The sequence below is a fragment of the Aphelocoma coerulescens genome, chromosome 1 (assembly GCF_041296385.1).
Source record: "Aphelocoma coerulescens isolate FSJ_1873_10779 chromosome 1, UR_Acoe_1.0, whole genome shotgun sequence".
Taxonomy (NCBI): domain Eukaryota; kingdom Metazoa; phylum Chordata; class Aves; order Passeriformes; family Corvidae; genus Aphelocoma; species Aphelocoma coerulescens.
In genome coordinates, this window is record NC_091013.1 from 102,021,421 (window position 1) to 102,047,365 (window position 25,945).

Genomic DNA, 25,945 nt, shown 5'->3' on the forward strand with positions numbered 1-25,945 from the left:
TAGGATACATCTGAACTATGACATGCTTTTTATCCATCATCCAGTCTTTGTTAAGGTTCCTTAAAATGTCAGTGGATGAAGGCTTTGCCCTTGTCCGCCAGCATGGTTGGAAGTCTATTGAAGAGGCAATTGTTGTAGTTTTTGTTCCAAGAAGACCTTTGTTAGACTCTCAGCAGATGCCATTTTAATACTTTCCCATAGCTTAACTCTGGGCTATTCTGTGATTTAGAAAACTCAACAGCCTTAATCTTCTGATCTGTGTGGCTCTGCAGACATACCAGACCTGTATTTTAAAGCAGCTTTACAAACAAAAAAAGGGTGAAATTCTGCTTTTGTTAAACTTACTAGGTTTTTTGGTTGTCTTCAGACCCAGACTTCACTGAGCTGATCAGAGGGCTTGAGACACTTTGGATATCTAAATTTATATATTCTATGAAATTTGGTTACTCCCTCTTATCCACTGAAATATTTCCCATATACTTCTATCAAGGGAGCACCTTTTTTGTTTTATTTGCATAGTTCCTAGCAAAGTGTGATATGATACTAGTTGGAGCTTTTGAGTGGTATCATGGTTCAAAAAATGAATAAATATCATATTTGATGTAACAGTTCTAAAATTTGCTCATAAATGGTCTGCTGTATGTTTTGGTTTGAATTTTTTTTTTTAAGCCCCATTAACTGCATGAATTATTAATGAATTATTAATTAAATTCCAAATTGCAAAGCTTCCAAAACTTGAAGTACTACAAATGGAATGTGGCGGTAGAAACCTTTCCTATTCCACAGAATTTATCCTGCACTTGCTTGTTAACTCATATGACAGATGGAATAACTCACGTTACTCGATTGACTGAATTTGCTTCACTGATGTGTCAAGACAAAATGCAGTTTCTGTGGATAGGCACACTGGCTTTGTCAGAGATTTGTCACATTGGTAAACTATTAATACACAGATATTAGTACAGTGATGAAAACATCCGGGATGTGTATCAACTAATTTATGCTGGGATTATTCCCATGTTTTCTGATTTCTAGGCTTTATGTGGTTTAAACCAGGTAAACTCTTGCTGACAGTCATAGCTCAGATAAGTAAAGGGAGCAAAGAAATCCTATGGGATCTATGCCTTAACCCATGTGTCCTGCTGTGACTCCTGAATACCATCTTGCCAAAATCAATTGCGCTTTATTCACAGTATAACAAATTTGTTTTATCCTTCTGCAAGGAAAATTGGATAAAAGGAGATTTTTCAGCAATCTGCTTGCAAAGTATGAAAGAAAAGTTCATGATGGAGTATGTGTAGCTATAAGATGCACTGTATAACACTGCATGTGTCTGTGTTAAGCAAACTACACACAAAATTTATGTCATAGTTTTCTTTACCACTATTAACATTTCTAGAGTACTCCTCACAGTGAGGCTACCTGTGCTACACTTTAGAATGTAGCTTGCTTAAATAAGGTTTGACTAAACATAGGGGTGACAGCCCTTAGATGCAATGCTAGCATTGGTTGTGTTGATGTTAATCTCACTGGTGTGAGAATACCACAGGTCTTTCTGCCTTCTGTGCAAGAGCCAAACTAAGACTATGAATTATACCCCTCCCACAGTGCCAAATGCCCATACTCGCCCTGTCGTGTACACTGGCTGCAGATCAGCTGATCCTCACCTGGACTTCTGCTTTTTCATGCTGACCACCAGCTGCACACTCATGCCAGCACCTGCGTGACAATTTTTGGAAATGTCCCACAGTTTCCTTGCACAGCCAAATTGAACACTGCAGAACTACTGGAATGGGATGTGTTGAAAGCCGCGTGGGAGCCCAGACCCCCGGCGGGGGGAGCGAGAAAAACAGAAACCAAACCAATATGGTTGATAAATGAACTCCTTTTATTAGCAGTCTAAAGGCACTTATATAGTATACCAGCTTGTTAGCTCCTAAGTGGCTTAAAGCTTATCAAGACACATTTCTATTTCTACATAATTGGACTACATTGGCAGTTTTCCACAGTCTTGTTATGATCAAAAGAATTTTGTGCTTGCCTCCCTTGTATCACGCCCGGATATCACACCTGCAAGTTCTTTACTCCCTGAAATTTCTCAGGCTGAAACTGTTTAGTTTCACACAGGGACTTTCCCACGGAAAATGTCTCTCACACACAAAAGCCTAAAAACCTCCAGCCCAATAACTTGCACAGTTCTTTTATTGATCCCAATAATTCTATTCCCCAACAGGGATGCCTATTATGGAATAGACATAGAAGCAAATATATTACTATGCCCACAAAGTCCTCAGGTGGCCTTGAGCAGTGTATTAAATGTATTAAAGCATGACCCTTTCACTCAGCCTGTGAGGACTTCTTACTGCCCCTTTGGAGACATAGCCTTATCTGATCTGTCCATATTAGTGAAGAAGAGCAATTTCTTTCTAGGAAACGTACAGGAAGGCTCATATTCTTATTTTCATGCTTTACATCTCTTAGGGGAAAAAACCCAGTCTTTCAGCTGCCGCTTTCAGTGTTCTCATGCAACACAGTTTATTTGGCATGCAATTGGAAATGAAGGATGAGAATGTAAAAGAAAGTTTAGGACAAATATAAATGTAGTGTGTCCAGATACAGAAACAGATACATTGCAAACTGGTACATCAAAGATAAAGGTGGTTCAAATTTAAGATAAAGAATCTTGCATCACAGACTTCTTTTCTGTGGTGTAGTCCCTGGGCTGTCAGTTTTCTTTAAGTTCAGAATCAACATAGGGTGTTGCTTTGGTGTAAGTGCATTTGAGCCTGACAGTGCTGGTATCCTTGAGCTCCTGTGCCCCTTCTCTCTGACTGTTCCTCTGTTCTTCTCGCCCTCTTGTGCCTTTATATTCAAGTATGAAATCTTTTGCTGTCCACTGCAAACTTCTACTATTACTTCTTGTAGTCATACATGAGTACCTTAGAAAGCAGTTTTGGGAGGATGTCATGGGCCATTAGCCAAGTTTTTTGTGAGTGACTACAGTGGATTGGATGCCCTGTGTTTCAGACACTGCATGGAAATACCTGGAAGGAGACTGACATTACTAAGAAATTACTCAGTACTGACCTGTAACATTCTAAAGTTCACAGCCAAGCATCCTAGACTAGACATTGCATGTCATCAGTCAGCTGTAAAAGACTATCTGGTCACAGATCCCAAGCAGATCTCCAAGCAAGGTGAAAATGTGCTCTATTTCCTCCTTCTCCCAAGTTTGTACAGGCAGGCTCCTCTGAACTGACAGAATGTCTTGTGAGTACAAATAAGATTTCAGCATGCTTTTTCAGTTGTTCTGTAGGAAATGCCAGAAGTTTCGTGATTATCAAGAGATACCTAGTGAGGTTAAAATTCTGCCCAGAGTTTTGGGTGTTCTTTTGGTAACACAAATATTTTGCAGTCCTCCACATGAAAAGCAATTTGATCTTACATTTATTTTACTGAGCTTTAAAAAATAATTTCTGGGAAAGCTGAAATAAAATACTGTACTCTTTGCTCTATTAAATCTGAATAGAAATTGCTTCATTCTTTTAACAACCAACCCACCCCCAACAACAAAAAAATCCAAAAACCAAACAAACCAACAAAATTAATTTTTCTACCTGGACGTTCCACCACTTGGAGTAGTGGTTATGGTCCTTATTATTCTCCCTTCTAGATGAGGAGCAGAAAGGAGCATGCACCTCTTTCCTCCTGCTCCCTCCCCAGGCAGTGCTGCATCTGTGTGTGCTTTCTGGGATGTGTGGAATGGACCAAGGATCAGGCCCACAGGAGTAGAGAGGCATGTGGTTCCTAGCCTCATATGGAAAACTCAGTTTGCTTTGACATGGATTTCAGCCCCTTGGATTTGAGGAAACAAATTTTCTTGTCTCTGTTTTGGGGCAAAATCAGAAGTTGAAATATTGGAATCTTCTGTTTTACATCACTTGTATTTATACAAGTGCATTTGCATGCTAATAAATATTGAAGGAGTTTGCAAAGGAGTTGGAAAAAAGCTGTGAGGATCAGACGCACAAACTTGATTGACATGATTAATGGGCTATTTTTTGTAAGACAATAGAAGGTGAAAAACCATAAAACAGTGATTAAAAATGCTCTGTGTATTGTATTGGACACCTTAAAAGTATTGCAGGCCAGAATTAAGATCAGAATTGTCCTGGCAAAAGTATTAAAGTGAATCTGACAGTTTGATTAATGCATTTGAAGTGTTTGAAGAAGAGCAGAATGCTGGAAGAGAGATTTTGAGAAAAAATAAAAGCAGGTTGGGTACACCAGGACAAAACCCTATTTGAATTGCATACTACATGGAGTGTATTACCTATAAATTTTGAAATAAAGAATTTTATAGAGGAAAATATAAAGGTATATTCAATGCAGTGAACATTTTCTGGTGTAGATTGCAGTCTTTTATAGAAACCCTGATTCTCTAAAGCCTTTTAACTATGTGCTTAACTTTAAACACATGTTTAAGTCTTTCTGAGATTTATGGAGCCTCATAATGTCTAGATTGAAGGACACATGCAACCACTTTCTAAAAGGGAGGGAAGGACTTCAAAAAGAATTACTTTTGAAAAAGTAGGGTAGGAAACAATATTTTAAAGATTATCACATAAGGATACATGAAACAAAATGTATTAGCTATATTGAGCTATGTGTGTTATTCCTTCCATGTTTTGATAAATTACATAGTGTGTTGCTTTATTGAGAAAGAAACAGAAATAATTTCCTAATATGATAGGAAGTATTTTGTCCTTTTTCACATTTCACTGTGTATTTGCTTATCTATCTGGCCTCCAGCCAGGGAAATACTGGTATAAGTAGGCAACTACTGTATTTACCTAATGTTCTTTTCTAAAATATTTTCTATTTTGTACGAGAATGCTGTTAGATAATGCGAGAAAACCAATTGCTGGCTTGTGTGATTACATGGGCCATTAAGATTACTTGGATGTTGACATTTACTTGCCTGTGGTAAACAAAGACCTACACTTTTTAAAGTTTGGAGATCCATTGTATATTTTTATGTCTGTGCTCCTAAAAAACAGAAGAGATACAGGAATAGGTGTGTGGTCTTCAGTGGTGGCTGAGATTCTGGAATATCTTGTTCCACACTGGATCCAGTAATCAGAACTGGCTAGGCTAATCTAATAGTAACTTTTTAAAAGTCCTTTGAGCAAAGGCAATATTGCCTTTCAGCTTCATACATAACCTTAAGAATGCATTAATCTTTTAGCCCTGTGAAAGATTAGAAGTGGGACCAATTCCAAAGGATGACTTTTTTTGAAGCCTTTCCTCAGAAGTTATTCAAAGTCCATGATTTATTTGAATATTTTTGGTCTATGCAGGTGTGGGGTTTTTTGGGTTTTTGTTTTTGGACTCAAAGAGAAAGTGAACCTTCAGTGCTACCAGATGTATTGTAAAGAAGATAAATTATTTTGTGGGGCTCTGCTTGAAATTAAATTGAAAACTATCCCTCCCTGAACAGACTTGTGTACAAGGAGATGTGCAATGAAACTTTAAAGCTCATAAATTTAAAACTAAGAAAAACCCCCAAACAAATAAAAAAAATAATTATTTACCCAGCTGGTCTCTAGAACTTACTGTTAATCTATTTGGCTGGGGGGGAGGTAGGGCAGATTTTCAATAAAAAAAAAAAAAAGTAAACATAGAAATGGTGTGTGGATCAGTGGATTACTTACACAAAAAAAAAAAAAAAAAAGGAAAAAAAATCAGGGATACACATTACTGCAATGTTAAGAATGGCACGTGAGAGGAAATCCTGAAAATTTGGGTGAGGCCTAAACTCTCATGCTTTTAGAAAAATTCCCACCTTCTTCTTGGGGACAGGAACAGTTCTCCCATCCAGAGAAAATAAATGTTTTCCTTGCCATACTGTGTTACTTGCAGCACTTTAAATGTTACCTAGTAAAAGAAGATAAAGAAAAATTAGAAAATTTAGTTCTCTGAAAAAAAAGAACCAAACCAGCTAAAACTAAAAAAAAACCCAAAACCCAAGAATGATTACAGATCAATTAATTCCATACTTATAAATCACATATAATCTATTTTATTGTGACTCTGTCAGTTTGCATTTATTCAAGAAGGTAGCCTAAACTTCTGAGTCTAGGTTAGTCCTTGGAGTAAACTGCATTCAAAAAATTGCCTTTATTTCTGATCTATAATTGGATTTGCATTTTTGATCAGGACTTTGATTAGGACTTTAAAAGTATCTGTTGATCTACAAGATCTGATTGTCCAGGTTGCAACATAATGAGTTACCTTATCATTGGTATAGAAAAAAGAATTTTTTTCATACTATAATTTGGAAAATGGGATAAACTTGTTGTCACAAAAGAAGACATTATTTCTGTTAATTATTTTTCTCTGGTTGGATCAAATGAGGAACTTTGTTTTTCTTCTTCAATTTTTCTTCTAAATTCTGTTCTTCTGGGATGAATGGTTGTGAGTGTTAAAGATCCTGTGTCTTAGTTATGTTACCATTTGTCTCACTTGTAAATGATGCCATTGACTGGTTATCTTCTAGCTCTTCCTCCAGTTTGGTATAAGATAGTCTTTGTTAACTGTGTAAAAATGTCCTTTTGTGTTATATTTTTTGGAGCTGAACACTCAAAAAAAGTTTTTGAGTATTTTTTATTGCTAGAATGATCATGACTACAGTTGGAGTCATAAAGTGAATTCCCTTGTCCCAAAAGCACAAAGGACAGGCTGGTGCCTGGAGCAGCTGCTGGAGGATTTGTACTGCTTGAATTTTGTTCCCAGCTAAATGACCTTGTGGAAAGTCACTGAACCACTCTCTGTCAACGTTTAGTGATTTTTGTGATGGCTATCAAGTTATGTACCCAGATTCCAGGGCTATGGAGCTGCTTAATTAATGAGTTGGTAATGTGCTTTGAGATCCACTGATCTGACCTTTCAGCCTGTGCTATCAAGTAGCCTGTGCTACTTGTCCCTGTCTTGATCTATGTCCAAGCTGATTAAGGCTGTCTTCTCTTTCTGTCTCCTAACCATGTCATCTCAAACCTGTTTGCTGTGCTTCTGCTTCACCTTTGGCCTTGTCTGTTTGGCCACCTTTTCTGTCCATTTTATTCCTCTGCTGCTTTTGCTTTCTCCACTGCATTAAGCACAGGCATCTTTATTGTCACCCGAATAGCTATTGAGTGTCACTGATCTTTAGGTTTACTTTTGTATGGCAAAATAAACCCCAGCTCTCAGTTCTGAGAATGTGTAGCCTTGAGCATATTTCTTACAATGTTTTTTTTGTCATGCTAACCCCTCTAACTTGGGAAGAATTTTTTTGTGCACTGCCCAGCTTCTCTTCCCTGTCTTAGCCCCTTTTCATCCTCTCCTGGAGTTCAATTCAGGAAAATATTGTGTCATGACCTCTAGAACTCACCACAGACTTATAGGCATAGCAGTTTTTGCACTGATTTCTGAATTGTGCATATGTTAAAGGACATAGCTGTTCAACCTGCTATAAATTTTAGCCCTTAAATCTTCACTGGAAAACCGAGCCTGGTTAGGATCTTGCAATTGCCTTGCTGATACCTGTCACATTGTTTAGATGGGTGTAGTCAGTAATATAATAGAGCAATCTCACCTCCTTGGATAGCTTCTCATCTGCTTATCTACTTACTAGTACAAAGTGAACCTGTCCTTTTTGTTACTTGAAGAATCCTTCAACTCCATCAAATTGTACAATAAGGAAAAATCATCTTCAATTCCTTATGTGGAATTTGGATTTTTCTGTTAGCAAGCAAGCAGAGTAAAAGAAAGAAGCAGTTTCCAAGGTTTGTTACATATTTCTTGTGTATGTATATATGTGTATATGAGCTCTTACAAAAATATACTTGGAGGAAGATATCTTTTGAAGATTTACTTTCAAATATAACTGCAGTGAATAAAATGTTTTTGAAATATAAGAAGCAATATAGAAAATGCATTTTGTATGCAGAAGAGCCTAAGCCAAATCATACTGCCTGTGATGCTACAGGTTTTATCAAGGCAAACCCTTAATTGTTTGCACTGGAATGAACTCAGGGCAAAATTTTTATTTGGTCTGCACATTTACCTGTTTTGTTTACTAGTCCTTGCTGTTCTGACAAACTAGTTCTCCCCATATGGTGCAGAAATGTAACTCTCCTAGAAAGTCTTCATCCAAGATGGCAAGGAATTGCATCACAGGATGATAGACACCTTCAGAAGAACATCACATGTAATGAGAATAAAGAAAGGCAGAGAAACCAAACATCTAGATGAAGGTGAGGAGGTGAATTAGAAAATATCCAGTAGTATGGTGAAGCCCAGTTGGCAGAATATGAGAAGTAAAAGTATCCATAAAAGACCTTAAGCAGCTCCAAAGAACATTGTGAAGATCAGGTGGGATCCATACAGAAGTAAGAAGCTTTCTTCATGAAGGTCTTTAATACTTAAATTAAGGAAAAAATGTCTTAGAGCCTGACACAGTTTTCAGATAATTTGCAGAATCTCACTGGCACTTTGACCTTACTTTAGTGGGATGAATGCACACAGGACAGGGCAATGTGCTTCTCTTTGCTGACAGAGCCAAGCTGGTTCATACCTGAAGCTCTAAGGAGTTTCATGCTCATACCCACAAATCTGGATTGCTTCTGTTGCCATCCTGTTCAACAATATGAAAGGGTAGCAAGTGAAATGGCTCATATTTATTGACAGAAATAGACTGCAAAACAGATTAATTCAGTTTGTGGAGAAGTGGCCTGAACTACAGAATATAAAAAATAAGAGATAAAGAGCACAAGACAGAATTGATTAGCCTTTAAGTCGGAGACCAAAATTAATCCAGCAGAAATTATTATGCATAATTTATTGAATTCAATGAAATGAAACCCAATATTATTACAAATAAATGCTTGAACTGTGGAAAAGAAAAGGCAGACCTGATTTACAGGATATGAACCTAAATGTACATCTAGACATTTTAGAAAAAAAAGCAGAAAGTTAAACAAGAAACTGGAAATGGATTTACCTATAATGTCAAGACCTGCATCCTCTGAGACCTGCTGCCATAACAAGTCCTAGCAAAGAAAAAGAAATCTTTTTACCTAGATGAGATGTAGCTGGAAAAATATTACTTTTTAAAAATTTGAAAATATGCTAAAAGAGCTGAAAAATGTTCAGTGGTATTGTAGGTAGGCAAGAATCGCCTAACTCTGAGAGAGGGGAAAGATGACGTATTGATAAAAAAAGAAACAATTTAAGCAATCTGGACTTGTTTTCAAGTGGCCAGATTGTACTTTCTAAATAATTGCTGTGGTGTTGGGCTCTGTTTGATTTAATTGGTAATGTGTGTTGAAGCCAGAGCTGAATGAACTATTTACAGCAAATAATTTATTTGATCAATGTCGTTCTCTTTTCTGCTCATGAATTATCCACAAACAGGTTTTTCCTCACTAATTCGCTCATTATTCAAAATTGCTCAGCAAATGCTTTCTGTGAGCCCCTTTTTGGATCTTTTTTGTCTCTCTCTCTTTGGAAGATTATGGTTATACAAGAAGGGTTTTTACAGTGGAACTCAAGAAACCTGAATGTTCTTTTTTAGTGTTCTTTTGACTGAGGGGAAAATAACCTATTTTCTATTGGTTATTTGCTACATTTGCTGAAAATGTGAATAGTGCAGCAGGTTTTCCTTTTTATTGATAGGATTTTAGGTGGGAAGGGACTATTAGATCATCTACTCTAATCTTTTTTATGATGCAGATATAGTAGGAATTCACCTAATTTCTCCCATACTGAGTTCAATAATTTGTGCTTAACTAAAGCAGATTGGAACTTTATTTTAAAGCTTTTCAGACAAATGGCTAAGTAGTTCTTTATGAAAGCGTTACTACTCTATTTTCTTTTACAAGCTTGTGTAACTATTTGATGATCTCTATTTTTGTCGTGCGGGATTGTTTTTATTTGCTGATTTGGTGTCTGAACATCCTGAGTTCTGAGGGAACTGATGGATGAAGTGGTTAAGCTGCTATCCATCATATTTGAAAAGTTGTGGCAGTCCACTGAAGTTCTCACTGACTGGAAATGGAGAAACAGAATCACCATTTTAAAAAGACAAAAAAGGAAAACCTGGAGAACTCACAGGCTTGTCAGTCTCACCTTGGTTCTTAGCAAGATCACAGAGCTAATCCTTCTAGAAACTATGCTAAGGGATATGGAAATTAAAGAGTTGGTCAGTGAGAGCTGATTGGGACTTTACTAAGGGTAAATTGTACCTAAGAAATTTGGTGGCCTTCTATGACAGGGTTTCACCATTGGTCAGGAAGGAAAGAACAGCTGACACCATGTACCTGGACTTCTGCAAAGCATTTGACACTGTCTCACATGACATCCTTGTCTCAAAACTGGAGAGATGTAGATGTGAGAGTTGGCCCATTCAATGGGTAAGGAATTGGCTGGATGGCCACCATTAAGGAGTTGTGGTCCATGGCCTAATGTCCATGTAGAGATCATTGATGAGTGGTGTTCGTCAGGGATCAGTATCAGATTGGTGCAGTTTAGCATGTTAGTTGGCAACATGGACAGTGGGATTGAGTTCAACGTCATCAAGTTTGCCGACCACACCAAGCTCTGTGATGTGGTTGACAGGTTGGAGGGAAGGGATGCCATCCAGAGGGACTTTGGCAGGCCTCAGAGCTGGGCCTATGCAAACCTCATGAACTCCAACAAGGCCAAGCACAAGGTGCTGCACCTGAGTCAGGGCAATCCCAAGCACATATTGAGGCTGGGTGGGAAATGGATTGAGAGCAGCCCTGAGGAGAAGGCCTTTGTGGGTGCTGGTAGATGGGAAGTTCAGCATGATGTAGCAATTTGCTCTTGAAGCCCAGAAAGCCAAATGTATCCTGGGCTGCATCAAAAGAGGAGTGACCCAGAGGTCAAGGGAGGGGATTCTCATGCTCTGCCCTGCTCTTGTGAGACCCCACCTGGAGTGCTGAGTCCAGTTCTGGGGCCCCAAACATAAGAAAGCACATTAGAGTTAGTCCAGAAGACAGCCATGAGGGTGATCAGAGGGCTGGAGTATCTCTCCTGTGAAAAGAGATAGCTGGGGCTGTTCAGCCTGGGGAAGAGAAGGCTCTGGGGAAATCCTATAGCAGCCTTTTGGTACCTGACAGGGACCTACAGGAAAGATGGAGAGGGACTTTTTCCAAGGGCATGTAGTGAAAGGACAAGGGTTTTAAATTGAAAGAGAGGAGGTTTAGTTTAGGTATTAGGAAGAATCTTTTAACTTTGAGGGTGGTGAGGCACAGAAACAGGTTGCCTAGAGAAGTCATGGATGCCCCATCCCTGGAAGTGCTCAAGGTGAGGTTGGATGGGGCTCCGAGCAACCTGGTCTAATGGAAGGTGTCCCTGCCCATGGCAGGGGGGTTGAAACTAGATGATCTTTAAGGTCCCTTTCAACCCAAACCATTCTATGATTCTATAACTCTTTTTTCATCAGGGAGGACAATAAGAGGCTTTAAGGCTATGCGAAGAGTTATTTCATAAACCTTCCTATCTGCCCAGGTATAGCTTTCCCACAAGTGACTTCAAAAAAAAAAACAAAAAACCAAAAACAAAACAAAAAAAGCCCCCAAAAAACTAAACCAAAACAAAAACAAACCCACAAACCAAAAAAACCCCAGACTGAATATCTGAGCAAGCAAACAACGACCCCTGCAAATGCTGTCAAAGCAAATGTATGCTTTTAGTCAAATTAATGTTTGTGAATTCTCCTTTCAGTATTTCCCAGTATTAGCTAAGAAGGACATTGGAAAATGTAAATTGTAGTGACAGTAATTTGTAAAAGTTGAAATAGTCCTTGTTACTCAGAAGGCAGGATAAGTGCATTTGTCACACAGTATTATGATGAAAAATGCAGTGAGCTGCTGCATTTCACTGAGTTTCGATTGGGGTCCACGTGCTGTATAATACAGCAGAAAAACATCACACTTTTGGCAAAATATGATGGGAATCTTGTCCACACAAGCTTGGTGGAAGTGCTTTTGGGAAGTGGAAATAGCCAAGCTTAAAAAAAACCTATTTAATTGAAAAGTTGTTCCATACAATAGATCAAAATAAGGGATGACTAGTTTTTCTCAGTGGTTTGCATGGAGTGCAAAAACCCACAGCTGTCAAGCTGAAATTGTGAGCTTTCCCCATGTTGCAGCAGCATGATTTTATACAAGAAAGCTGTACTTTGAAACTTATAGGAAACCAACTCCGTGGCCTGATGATTCTGGGCAGCAAAGCACCACTCAACACTGCTGAGCTGTACTAAAAGGCTGTTTGGAAATTCCCTGCACCCCACTTCTGAAACTTCCACATTTCAGTTCCCTGCTGGAGTGGGCTGTGGGCAAGCCCGAGGGTAGTTTACCACTTCCTGCCACCATATGCAACCAAAGTGCTTTCAGATGTGAAAATCACTGCAGAGTCCTGCAATCTTATCCTTGCCACATGCCCTTGCAATTGGCCTCATCTAGCAAGTGGACAGTCAATGCATAAAGTGAGCATGTGTGGGCTTTAAAACAAATTTGGGTCCCTAGTTCCTTTTTTTTCTCTAAGATCAAAAAATAAAGGTTTAGTAAGTAAGATTTCTGTGAGAGCATGGGGTATAAATAACTTGATAAATGTCCTTCAGACATTTGGATTCATCTTGCCCATCTCTAGCAATTTAAAAGATGTTTAGGCTAAACAGATGATGTGTCTCTGCTTTGCTAGTGGAGGACAATCCATCCAACTGCTTTAGAATGCACTGAGGACTTGTCTGCTGGAGGAATCTGGCTTTCTTCACTGACGTTCAAGTGGAGCTAAATGAATAGATTAGATTACACTCCTGAGTTTTAGATTGCTAAAACGAACTGAGATGAATGTCACCCCAAATTATTTGCCTCAGAATAGCTGTGATAAAGCAGCTGCACCTGATGTATTAACAAGTAGCCATGTTTTTTCTCTCTTGGCTGAAGAAATCTTACCACTTACCACTTTTTCCTAAGCAATCAGCAAGGTCTGTGATGTACTGAAATGTCAGTAAAAAGGTGCTTTTAATTCTCAAGGACTGGCCTTTTGTTGATGTTTTTGAATATGATGCTGAATCTTTGAGTTCTTAGGGGCATGATATCGTCCAGTGACTGAATAAGGGACACACACCTCACCTTATCTGCATCATGCTGAAATATCAATTCAATTTATTGTGAGGAGGCCGACATCCAGTCTGCTTGTACGTGAATGGGACAAGGGATTACTTGAAGCATCAGGTTATTTTTTCCCTTCATGATAAATCAAGTGTCTTGGCAATAAAGGCACTACTGTGCCAAAGGAAGCTAGTGGAATGATGACCCTGCATTTGGGAATTCTCTCTGTATTGCTCTGAGTAGATACACAAACAGTTCTTTATATTCTCTGTGACCCTTTATTTCTTGAGGCCTTTGTTGTTAGAAGAAATAGCATCTCTGGCAGAGTGGTAGGAACTGCTACACCACTTCAGGTGAAGTACCTTCAGGTGACAAGCAGTGTATGATAATTTATGGAACATAGTCCTTGTAATATTTTATACTGCTCAAATGTTCCAGATCATTATAGTCTCTAGATCTGCAGTAAAATTATTATCCTGATCAGAAATTTAATTGCTCTCACTTGTCTTGCTCTGTATGTGCTTTTGGCAGAGTGACAACACTTTCTATCACTGTTTCTCCATCCACTGAGTGATACAAAATATGTTTTTAAAATCAGAGGAAAAAATATTAATGGGGGTTATGTTGCCTGATAAAATACTTTGTTGCTCTTTTCTGATCCGATGGTAGAACAAAGTGCATTTTAAATATTTAACATTGTTCTTAGAACAAATTGTGAATTTTGAAGCTGCTATTTTAAACCTGAGGTGAAAGTAAGTTTGATCAGCGTTCATATCACTGATGTCTTTTGATATTTTCCTCCCTTTTGCATTTCTGCACAGATTTATATTTTGTAACAATCTCACTGAAGGCAAGATAGACAACGTTTTCCAACATAAAGGATGAATGTTGCTTCCCTAGGAATTTTATTTCCCATAGAATAAATTGTCCTAGCCAAACAGGAGTCAAAATCAACACTAGACGGTTATGATCTAGGCAAAAACTTCTCCACCAAAAGAACAATACCCAAATAAAACAGAGAAAACAAAATGTTTGAACTTTTATTATCACCAGGTTTTGAAACTGCTGAGAAATTTAGATTTGCTCTTTCAGTAAGTTAGAAACTGCCTTAAGTGGTAAGATTACATGTATGAAAACTTCTGCTTATTGTGCTAGGATGAAGCTGATGATAATTTATGGTTTGAAAAGCCTGTGTAGTTTTGTTTCTGAGGCAGATGAACCATATGTTTTGCAATAAATACTTTTAAGTAGTGAGAATGATTGTAACTGTTTGGTTTTGTTGCTGTTATTTACACCAACATATGACAGAAAGCAAGTGAAAGGAAGACAGGACGTCTTGTAGTCTATTAAAAAAACAAGAGCGTACAATGCTGAGAGGAATTTTTAGACATGAGTGCCTTAAAACAGCAGGGTGAACTGATTATTTTAAGTATAGATGAAGTAAAACTACGAAGAGAGATATATTTAAAAATATCTAAAATAGGTATTATTATATCTAATATATAGAAGTACTTTTAGCTATATATATAGCTCCATGGGTTTAAAGGAGCTAGTTATCATTCTCCTGCAATAAGAGTTTGAAAAATAAGCCTTCAAATTTGGATTTCCAAATTACATTTTTTCTGCATACCAAGGGAAGGAACTAATCTTTAAGTCCAAATGTAGAAATATTCTTGCTGCCTCCTTTGAAAACTTTGTAGAATATTTTTCCTTTGGCAAACTAATACTTTGATTGCTTTTAAACCATGCAGAGACACCCCAGCTTACCCAGCTTTGAATGAGCTGGGTCGAGTAATAGAAATGTTGCTGTGTCAGCTCAGTGTCCTGACTGGGAACAAATCCTCTGCCTTTTTTGCAGAGCTGGTTAACCCCATACTACCTGAGCTGTACCACACCTGGCACCCAGCCTGGGTGCCTCAAAGCAAACTGGGCACATCTGTTGTGTTGCATCACACAGAATCCTGAAACAAAAGTTCTGGTACAAGTCACAAGTTAAGTGTTGGGAATATTTGCACAAAAGTAGTCCTTTTAATTTTTCTTCAAAAAAGTTAGTATCCACAAGTGGGAGTTACATCTGTTATTTTTTTCCTCATAATCATCTCCATGGCCTCTAGTTGTACTACCAGAGACATACATGCTGTAAATTCATTTAAAATTATTGTAACTATAAGCCACACAAGACAAAGATGTCATGCAACTTGGAAGATGTTAAAGTTCCCAGATATCTTAATTTTCCAGAACAGTGTTTGACCCTGGAATATTTTTTTCTGTAATGTGTCTTAACTTGGGTTCACTCTGATTCAATTAAAATATTTCTAGCCTGATGGCAGCTTTTTACCACTGCTTACCATTTGCCCAGACATAGTAATTGCTGTTTTCACAACTTCAGTGATCCCTTCTTCCTTTAAAAATTTCCCTTTTTGTTCTAGGAAAGCAATAACTGGCATAGAAACAGACTCAGGTTTTGTTCTCTGCAGTACAGAACATACTACAGTGAGTGGGCCAGTCCAGACTGCTCTTGCCTTCGCCTGCATTTTGGAATTGCTTTCTGCCACTTTCTGATGCCTAAATTGGCTTTTCACAAGGTATTGCTTCTCCTTTGTGACTGACAAAGAGATCTGTTGCTGTCAGCATGAATTTTCTCCAGCTGTTTCACCTGTTGGTACTTCTCTGCCTTCTGACTTCAGTTTTAAATTCTCTGTGCACATCCCTTTTTTTCTGTGGAGAATCTTTCATGTCTGTTCACACTCCACCTGTCTTCCTTCTTTTGCCTATCATTGTCTCCTTCTTAGATTTAGTTTAAATTTCCCATTCTTGCTTCCTTTCTTCAAAGCTCTTTGCCCTTTTCCACAATGATAATGTGAACAGATAACATGACGTCAGTTGGTGCACATCCTTTCTAATCCCTTCCCTGACTGCACAATGCAGAGCTTCTGAATGGATTTCTAAGTTTCATTTTCTTAAGCTAGGTTTTCCTAATGTTAATATGAACACTGGAAAAGTCTTCCTATCAATGGGGACTTCGATCAGGGCTTGATTCATATACTTGACTCATATATTTTCTTTCTAAACTCATTAGGTGGGAGTTAAGTTTCTGCCTGATGAAGCCCTTCTATTACATTTGGAATTTTCAGGGGTTTTGATTGAAAGCTTGAAACTTGGACAAGCAGAAGAAAGATTGTAATGACTGCTTGGAGGTCCTTATTATTTGCTCATGCTTGGAACAGAAGCCTAAACTCTTGGTTGCATGAAGTAAAGTTCTGTTTCATAAAAGAAGTCTGTTCTAAAAAATAAATAGATATAGTCACAGGAGTCCTGCAGTTGGACAAATTCAGAATTTCAGTTTCAACTTTGGAAGAGCATAGTGAGATTGGCAACTGCGACAGAATTCTACAGTCTTTCAACCATTAGGCTGGACTATTGTGTTAATAAAGGTAAGATATGGTTATATCAGTGTATATTTATCTAGGCTGTAATTGAGTGCAGAATGTCACTGTGGATGGGATAATGGATATCTAACCAAGATGACAATGTCAACAGTAGTGGTGAAATGAGTCAGTGATGTTTTCATTGTGGAATATGTTAGTACAGGTATGTCATGGTTAGTGGATTCCACCCCTTGTGCTGCCCCTTTCTTTAGCTAAATTAAAGCTAGAAGTGAAATAGCTGCAATCATAGCTGTGTAACTATGCAGTAGATTATCCTAAAGCGATGAGTGCATTTTATCTTTAGCATTTAGACCAGCAGTTTTCAGAGTGGAAGCAAGAAAGGTACAAGAAACTTTGCTCTCTCCACTAGTTTGCTGTGCTCTAATGATGAAAACACTTAATTGAGATGGTAACTTCTCTTACTGTCATTGCCCTGCTTTAGATTCTTTAAGTTACACCATCACTCTGTGCTTCTTTGTCTTCCCTGACCTGTCTGTTTGGACAGTAAGCTCCTTAGGAGTAACCAGTACCTCACTGATTGTGTGTGCAAACTTTAGAGCTGTGATAAGTCACTTGGACCTCAAAAGGGAAATCTTTCTCAGTAAACTTCAGAAACCTCAGAAATGCCGGATACTGCCTGGATTCCATGTGTAGGCATGGAAAGAATGAGGGATCTCCACCATACAAATTCTTTGATGTCTTTGCTGTTATAAGTCCTGATGACAGAAACCCATGAGGCTTGGAAAAGAAATATGTTTAATAATAAATAATAATTAATAAAAGTATAAAATACATATAGGCATATTATATATAATTAATATAATAGTCCTGTGGACCATAGAAAGAATATTGGCTGTCCAATGAAGAACAGCTCACACAACATGAAAATATAGGGGAAGATGTTGCTAAGGAGGAGAAAAGAACAACAGAAGGAAGGAGAAGTGTGAATGTTCAAAGAAGAGCTTTGAGTTTAACCTCTTGTCCCTTCTCCCACTGGGGGAATGGGAATAGCTTCATTTTTTCTCAGTTGTCCTCCAGGGAAATTTCTAACCTTGGCTGTGTACTGCTGATGAGGACTCTTTAACTTCCCTTGGCGGTCGGTTCATTTGCCTAACTCTTCTTACTCTGTGAAACTTCATGCAGTAACTGTATTTGACCTAAATTTCCCTTGATGCTGCTTAAATTCGTTACTTCCTCTTCTGTCCTCATTAATTAAGGGGAATAATTGATTCCTGTTCTTTTTATAACATCACTTTATGTACTTGAAGATAGCTCTCTGTCACTCTCCCCAGTTTTCTCCCTGACACATAAATATGAAGACAAAAGGGAAATATTTCTCAAGCCGGATGATGTCAAGAAAATAGGGCAATTCTTCAAGGAGAAGGGAGAAAAGCCATGAGAAACAGTATAGTAATTGAGACTGGGAGGGGCCTGCAGGACAGCCTCCTGTCCAGACTTTTCTGGATAAAATAAGATTGCTATGTACCCTCCTCATCGCCATGAGACACAGCTCACTTGTTCTCCAGCTAGTCATAGGTGCAGTTTCTTCTTTTTAGACAGATAAAGGTCTCCCTGCTTTGCTTTCTTAGATAATCTGGAAAGGAGAGATGGCATTTTTTGTGCATGGGTTTTTGATATAAATCAAATTTAATCGAGTTCTTCAGATGCGGATGTGTGTTTTTTGGGTTTCTCACTTCCAGCCTTCTGTTGAAACGGAATATAGCTCTCAATCCTTTCAAGCCTAGCAATCTGTCTATCATTTTTATTTCCTTTACATTTTCAAGGTTATCTCTGACAGAAATTTGGATAGAAACTTTGTAAAAATATAAATGAAAGCTGTGATTATCTTTTATGCATATGCAATTCCCAGAAGATAGGGAGGCCCACAGCTGTTTACCCTCATGAATTCCAAAGTGGGGCACAAATCTGATTGTCACATGATTATGCAGTGATGTGGTCTAGTATCAGTCAAAATCATGTAAACTGTTGCATGTTGTTTTTCAGATAGGTCGGATCAAGAGCACAGATGTACCCTGCATACATTTTCAGCATATATGCAAGTGGAATAACCCCCTTCCCCCCCCCATTTCTAAGTACAGGGAGTATTTAGTCTGGAGACATAAGGTTGTTTATATTGTCATTATCATAAATGGTGTGATTGTTCCAGTTACCTAGGTAGAGCAGAAATTATCATGTTGTTCCAGAGTGTGATCTGGCACTGATTTCGTGTTTTATCACCTTAAAGCTATCATTAGTGGGTAATCATTTTAGGAAATTATTCTATTGCTCATTTATATAGCCTAAAAGCACTTTTGGTGATTTTCCTTAGCCTTTTTGTTAGTTATATCCTTTAGTGCTATAATATGGTAGATGCTGTGCAGAAAATATTTCAGTGCATTTTAGTGATGGAGAGAGGCTAGTGACTTTGGGTTTTTTCCTCCAAGCAGTTCAAATACTGTTTGTATATTTCTTTTACAGCTGTGTTTCTCATCTGTGTTGCTGAGGTATAGTGTATTTTAGTGCTTTGATGATAGTCAGAATTTCATTGTCAGAGAAGTAATCTTGAGCAATAGCATAGGATACTTTCCAGATTTTGTGGGTCTCAAAGCATTTGAATAAAATAGGACAAAGCTCAGTTATTGGTCTATCACAGAAGCTGAGGATTTACCTGTACTGCTCTCACTTTGATGACTACAGCATATGGGGTGGGGTCAGGAACAGTGAGGTTAAGCACTGTAAGTGGTAGAGCTGAAAGGCTGGTCTGGATCTAGCTGCAGAATTTACTATGTTACCTAATTTCTTGCACTAGCTGCTGGGGCTTCCCAGTGAGTAGATTAAAACTTGATTGGATATGCACATATGAAATTCCCTCACAGCAGCAGTCTAGACCAGTGCTTTGGGCTGAGACCTGTGACTGACTTTCTGAGATTTGATGAACTTCTGTGGACAAGCTGACAGCAACCAGCAGAACTGCACGGGGGAGTATTTTTGCACACACTCACCACAGGTGGAAGTACTTGTGCAGCAACACATGGGGCTCACATGACATGCTTTGACTCTTGAAGTTCTCTGCTTATTGGAAATCTACAGTCAGAGTTTCGGGATCAGAGGATGTATCTTGCTTAGTCCTGTGTCCCTGAGCTGTGGTAAATCACCTGGTGTGCAGCAGGGTGTAAAGACCCCAAACATGTCCCCTTATTATAGCTGACAAGCATAAGCTAATTCTGTTGTGCTTTAACGGTATGGTTGTATCCCAGGATGCATGGATTGAACAGAGGTTGTGTGTGGTCCTGTGTTCAAGGGTAACTTCTATTTCTAGACAGAAGTACTTGGAGGAGTTTATGTTTGGGGTTTTTTTTGGTTGTTTTTTTTAGTTTCCCCACCCTCCCCACAAGCACAAGGTACTTCAGAAGAAAACCCAAAATGTCTGGTTCTGTTATAGTCATATATATATAGAGAGATATTTCTCTGTCCAGTAAAATCAACTTTCACATTCATTTTAAAGGAATAGTCTTAATAATAAACCTGTGTAATAAACCTGTATTGGTAAAATTGTTTGTAGTCTACTTCTAAAAATATCAAAGACCAATAAACTTATTACAAGGAATTCTGTTAATTACAGCAGCTGGCACTGTTTCTCCTTCAAGGCTGCCTATAGAGGGTACTGTAAATTAATCTAGGTGGCTAATTATCATGTCTGTCAGCCAGCCTACAGTAAGAGCCCCTCATACATCATCCAGTGTGAGCCCATGGTGTCACAGCTGGCCACGTGTTCATCAAGGAAAAATCACTGCTGTAACATCATGCTGTGCATCTTTTGTGGTGTATCCCAATCCTCAAGAGGCAGAGATTTCTGTTGCTTGGGAGGCTTGCATGATGCTAGCAGCTCCCTTCCTGTGTGTTTGCCATGTACATTTCTGTTTTGTCCTACCACTATAGGCAGTGCTGATGACAAGTGTATTTGCATAGATGTTTGCCTGCTGATGGACATTTGTGGTGTCTCTTCTTTGTTGTAACACCTCTGGAGCAGTTTAACAGCTGAGGCTTGTCCAGGAATTGAAGTCTGAAGCAGATCAGCAGACAGTTGTGTTGTAGACTTGATGTCTGTGCAGAGAGGCTGAGAAAACCTCTTTTCTATGAGGCTTTTCTTGTATATTCTGTGTCCTGACTGTGGCTATTCCAGTGATGATTAACACATCTCCTAATACACAGAAATAATTTAGCTCTGTTTCCTGTCTTAGGCTTGGATAGTTGGCTTTTTTTTTTTTTTTTGTCAATACTGATTAGGTATTGACCCTGAGAGGGAAATGTGACAATTCCATGTTTTTGATGGGATTTAACCATTTACAGTTTCACCACTGCTTTCCTGACTTTTTAATTTTAGACAATATGGTTTAATATGTTAGACTTGCTCTTTTCCTGGTGTGCTAGTTTGAAAACAAACCAGGGGGAGGCACCAAGTCAGAATAACAATTTAATGGAAATTAAAGAAAAGGAAAAGAAAGTAAAAGAAAACACTGACAGAGTCAAGATACAACCTGAGTCCCTGTTAGGCAGGGTGGTGGTAGCAGTGTGGTAGAATGGTGGCTGCAGTCCTCTGAAGCAGTGATCCTTTAGTAGAAGAGATCTGCTCTTCCTCAGAAAGTCCAGTGGTGGCTGTGGGGCTCCTGTCCTCTGGAAATCCAGTGGGAAGAGAGTCTCTGGTGCTCAGAGTCCCAGATTATATCCACGATGGGGTGCTTGGTTCCTCCCTCTGGGTGGAGCATCTCACAATGGGGTAATGAGTCATGAGGCCAAGTGTTGATTAGGCTCGTTAACAGAAGATAGTCCGGAGGGAGTTATCTCTGAGTCATGCAGCAGGACAATGATGGGCCATTAACAGCAAGATAGTCTGGGGGGAGGAGGCAAGGAAACACTGCCCCACCTGATTTCCACTGCTCATGAGGATGGTAATAGAATACACTTCAACCCAGGACACCTGGTTTGGCCTTTGACTGCCTAAGTAACTATAGAAAACTCACTGCACTCCTTTGCTCTGCAAGCTAGGGTTTACAGAAACTTTTCCTGTATGTAATTTTATATGTTTGATGCCCTTTTTCATGTGGAGTGACTGGCTGCTGCTCTGCAGAAAAGAACTAAGCAGTGGAAAGTGTTAGCCACAGACCTCTTCTGAAACCACCTATGAGAAATGCAATCTCCAAAATCAACTGCTCTCAGCAGTCCATCATATGAGGCACACAGGGCATAGCACCGTATGGGGCCCAGCTGGGTCCTTACGTAGAGAGGTCTGGCCTACTTGTCATAAGGCTGAAGTGAAGCCAAGCCACCACTGGACACACTAACCAGAGTTCTGTTGTGCTTCAGAGCATCAGCCAATCACTTCACAAGTGTGAACACAAAATTGACTGACTCTGCATAGTATTTCACACTGACTAAACTCATGGAGGTAGAAACAAGTATTGAAACCTGCCCATCAAATAGTAGAGAGGGGAAGCAAATGCATTACGCTCCCAATACGGCTTTCACTTCAGCCCACTTCAAGTGGTTAGAATGAGCCAAAATATGTGGGTCAGTTGAATGGTAGCCATACCAGCTTTAGGGATTATACTGATTACATACTCCTTACATTTTATTTTTTTCCTAATATCTTCCTTATTGTTGCAATTTTCCCTTTTAGATTTTAATTTAGGGTTTTCTACTATTCTTTTGCCCGGAGGCTTGTTGCCTCTGCTATTCTTATACTGTTACTGTATTGGATGACAAATTCATCTGCTAAAATGATTTATTACCCCAGCTCACTGGGCAGTAGCAGTGCTCACTGAACAGACAGATTTGTCAATTTGTAGCACAGATATCTTTATCTTCCCCAGGTGCTCTGGAATGGGAAGTAGTGGAAGCATATTTGTGATTGCAAAAGAAAAACATCTCAAGGAACATGGTGCAGGACAAATGAGTAGACAAAAGCAAAAGAGGGAAAGAAAAAAAAAAGGGTTTAATTTTCCAGTGTTATGAGATATAAACTAGTGGGAAGAACTTAATTGCTAGCTCACAACTTGCCTTGTGTCTGATGAATTACTATTCTGGTCACTGACTTTCTACTTGCTGTTTATATTAGCTGTCTTTTTCTCATGCACTGAGGAGAAAATAAAAGAGACCAGCCATGAGCAATCTCTGTGAAGGGTCCTGAGGTTTGGAGCCTATCTCTTTGCCTTGGACTTCCCTGCTCTCCCATACTCCCCTTGTCTTTTCTGTGGGTTCAATGGAAGTATCATTAGATTGGTTTGTTTATCACGAGACTTTGTTTTTGATGTGAACAGTGAAAAATTAATACTAATAATCAGTTTGCACTCTCAATCATGGTGCAGTACCGACATCCAAAGCACAGATTCCTCTGATTGCTTGACAAAGATACACCCATTCTATGACCCCTGATCAAGAATTCCTTTCTTGATCCATGTCTCCTGCAATCTCCTGTCAGAGTGTAAATGCTTTTATTTCTTGCAACTCACTCTGTGGAGTAAACCTTTGTGCCCTTTGTCATTTTGGTACAGTTAAGAAGAGGGTTGTCAGCTTTTTTTTGGTTCCAGTTTGCCTGTATGCTTTTTTCCCTGTATTCTTTCTCCATTTATTTTTCTCTGGGTCAGGTTGAATTAAGTGCTTGAAATGGATTTTTAATTAGAACTCAAAAAATTTCTATGACAGAAGAATTTTTCTTGAAAAAACCTTTACATTGTCAAAGGCTAATTCATACCAAAAAATATAAATAAACATTAGAAATATGTTCAGCTGTCTCTGAGAAGCCTGTTTGGACAAATCTATTGAAAAACAGATTGATATACCAAACATTGGGGTGGAATTGATTTTTTTTTTTTTAAAGCAGATCTATGTGGCAAAACAAAACAGTACATCATCATCTTCCAAATTAACTAAATGAGTACAAAATAATGTATGTGTTTCTCCAAGTGAATCCTACATACATGAAATCAGTGAGCTGGTGTGATGAAGTATTGAGAGTTGGCACTGAGTTCACCAAGAATCCTGTGTTCAGCATCTCTGAAAATAAGACCATTATTTCTTCACTCAAATTTTAACTGATGTCCAAATGAGACATTTAAAATAAATGAGTGCACTGCAGTAGGTGTGGAAATATTTACTGGCCTGGGTCTGACCCTATGTGTGTATGTTTGTGTGTTTTTATGTGTGTCATTGTCTTCATTGTTGTTGACAAAAAGGCTCCATGCTGCAGCCTTCTTCGTTCCTGCAATCGATTGTGTTAAATGAGATACACTTTTCAGAGAGGTTTTTACTTCCTCAGCCCAAACCCAGTATATTCTCAGACATATATACTAGTTCTTAAAGAATTAAATTTGTAAATAAAATAAAACCCCATACACAGTTTTTCCAGCCTGCAGGCAACCCAGTTGTCAACTTAAAGCTCTTTGAATGTCATGCAGTGAAAATGGCTTGTATATAGATTTATTTCTGGTTTTGTTGTTTTTTTTTTTAATAAAGGTTAAATGGAATAAATGATAGCACCACTCCTTCACAGGAATTTTGCTAAGTGCAACAGTGTTCAGAGTATACTCACCCCTTACTCATAGTATACTAACCCCTTTCTTTTTACCCTGTTAAGGCTGAGCACACACAATTAAAAGATAAAGTTTGAGCTGCATCTCTTGAAGGCATTATTTCTCAAAAACAGAAAGATAAGATATCCAAGGACAATAAAAAAGAAGGGAGTGTAAGTGTAACAAAGGGAAATCAAAGCCTTGTGGAATACAGAAGAGAGAGAACTGGTGTTTCCCATTCTTCCCAGTTAGTCAAGGCAGATTTTGAAAAGAAAAATAATTTGCATTCAGCCCTACACTGTAACAGCAGCCAGCTCATTTATGTTAGTGTTTAATCATCATCATGATATAGTCTTTAATTACATGATCACAAACTGGGTTTCCCCCCGGATTCTGCCTTGTTCAGAGCACAGAAGAGCTGTGTACACTGAAAGAACAGCAATTCAACAGTTATTTTTTTCCCTTTGTTAGTCAATGTGCAGACCAAGCCTGATTCAGTGCATGCTGTGCAAAGTCTGTTCTCACGTCCACTTTATTCATTTTTTCCCTAGGCTTTTTCTAACCATCACCTTTCATGTGCTCTGCACAAAAATTCTTCCAGTGTTACAGAGCATTTTTTGAGGTGTTCAGGTTCATCTCCATTGTAGTAATGTGGAGCTTGGACACCTAGGTATAAAGCTAGATACAGCCACTTATTTTGGATATCCCCCTTGAGATAATTAGTGCCTATATGTTCTGGGTGCTTAGCAGTATTTTGTGCTCAAAGCCCAGCTCCTTGTGACTTCAGGTGCAGCTGTAATTGCACCTCACAGTCTCCATTTAGAACACAGAAGCTTCTAGACTGGGTCCCCTAAAAGGAAGAAGAAATATGTGAGAGTAATATGTGAGCATTTGTATAAAAGCTTGATTACAGTGGCTTGCCTCATATCCTAAAGGAATCCCCTGACAGCTGCAGGGACTGAATCCAGTCCTCCAGGCAGGATCCAGATACTTTAATGATAAGGCTGTTGTAGGATAATGACTTCATCAAGTCTGTTCCTTTCTATTGCATGCAGAAAAATCATATCATGCTTTTAATAAATAAATCATGCTATTTCTTAAAACCAATAAATTGTCCTGCGCCTTTTAGAAAGATACTACAGAACCAACCACCAATACTGGTGATTGACCATATTTTTCTGCTTTCTAGCCTTAATTTTTTCATGGTCAGATGCATTTATATCTCTACTGGTATAGATATTGTTCTTTGTACTAAGGAGTTAATTTTACTCTTTGTGTTTACAAAGAGTAAAATTACAAATGTTACATTTATGGATTACAGTTATATCTTCTCTTAGCCTTTACTTTGCTAAATCTCATTCCTTAGGTATATAGCAGCCCTTCTCTCAGTTTATTGCCATTACAGTTGCAGTTGATGCTACAAAATTTGAGATGAGGTATTACAAGTACTAGCTGCCACACAGCGTAAATACTCACCTTTTTCTATGCCAATGTCATACTGCTGGCTGATGGTCATCCTATGATTGATTAAGACAATTAAATCTTTATTATTTCCTTGCGTCAGCATTCAGAGAAAAGTGTTAGTGGTCTTTAAGTGCATGTTAATGGTGCTTAAGTGAGTGTATATATGTGTGCTCTCTTCCAACTTCTCTGAGAAAGAATGCAAGGCTCTTAAAAAATGTTCTCCCTGTTCATCTTGACTGGCCGTGGAGCTGAAGTGCACTGCTCACTAAATGGAAATGCAGGTTTGTTGCAAAACTGACTGTGACCC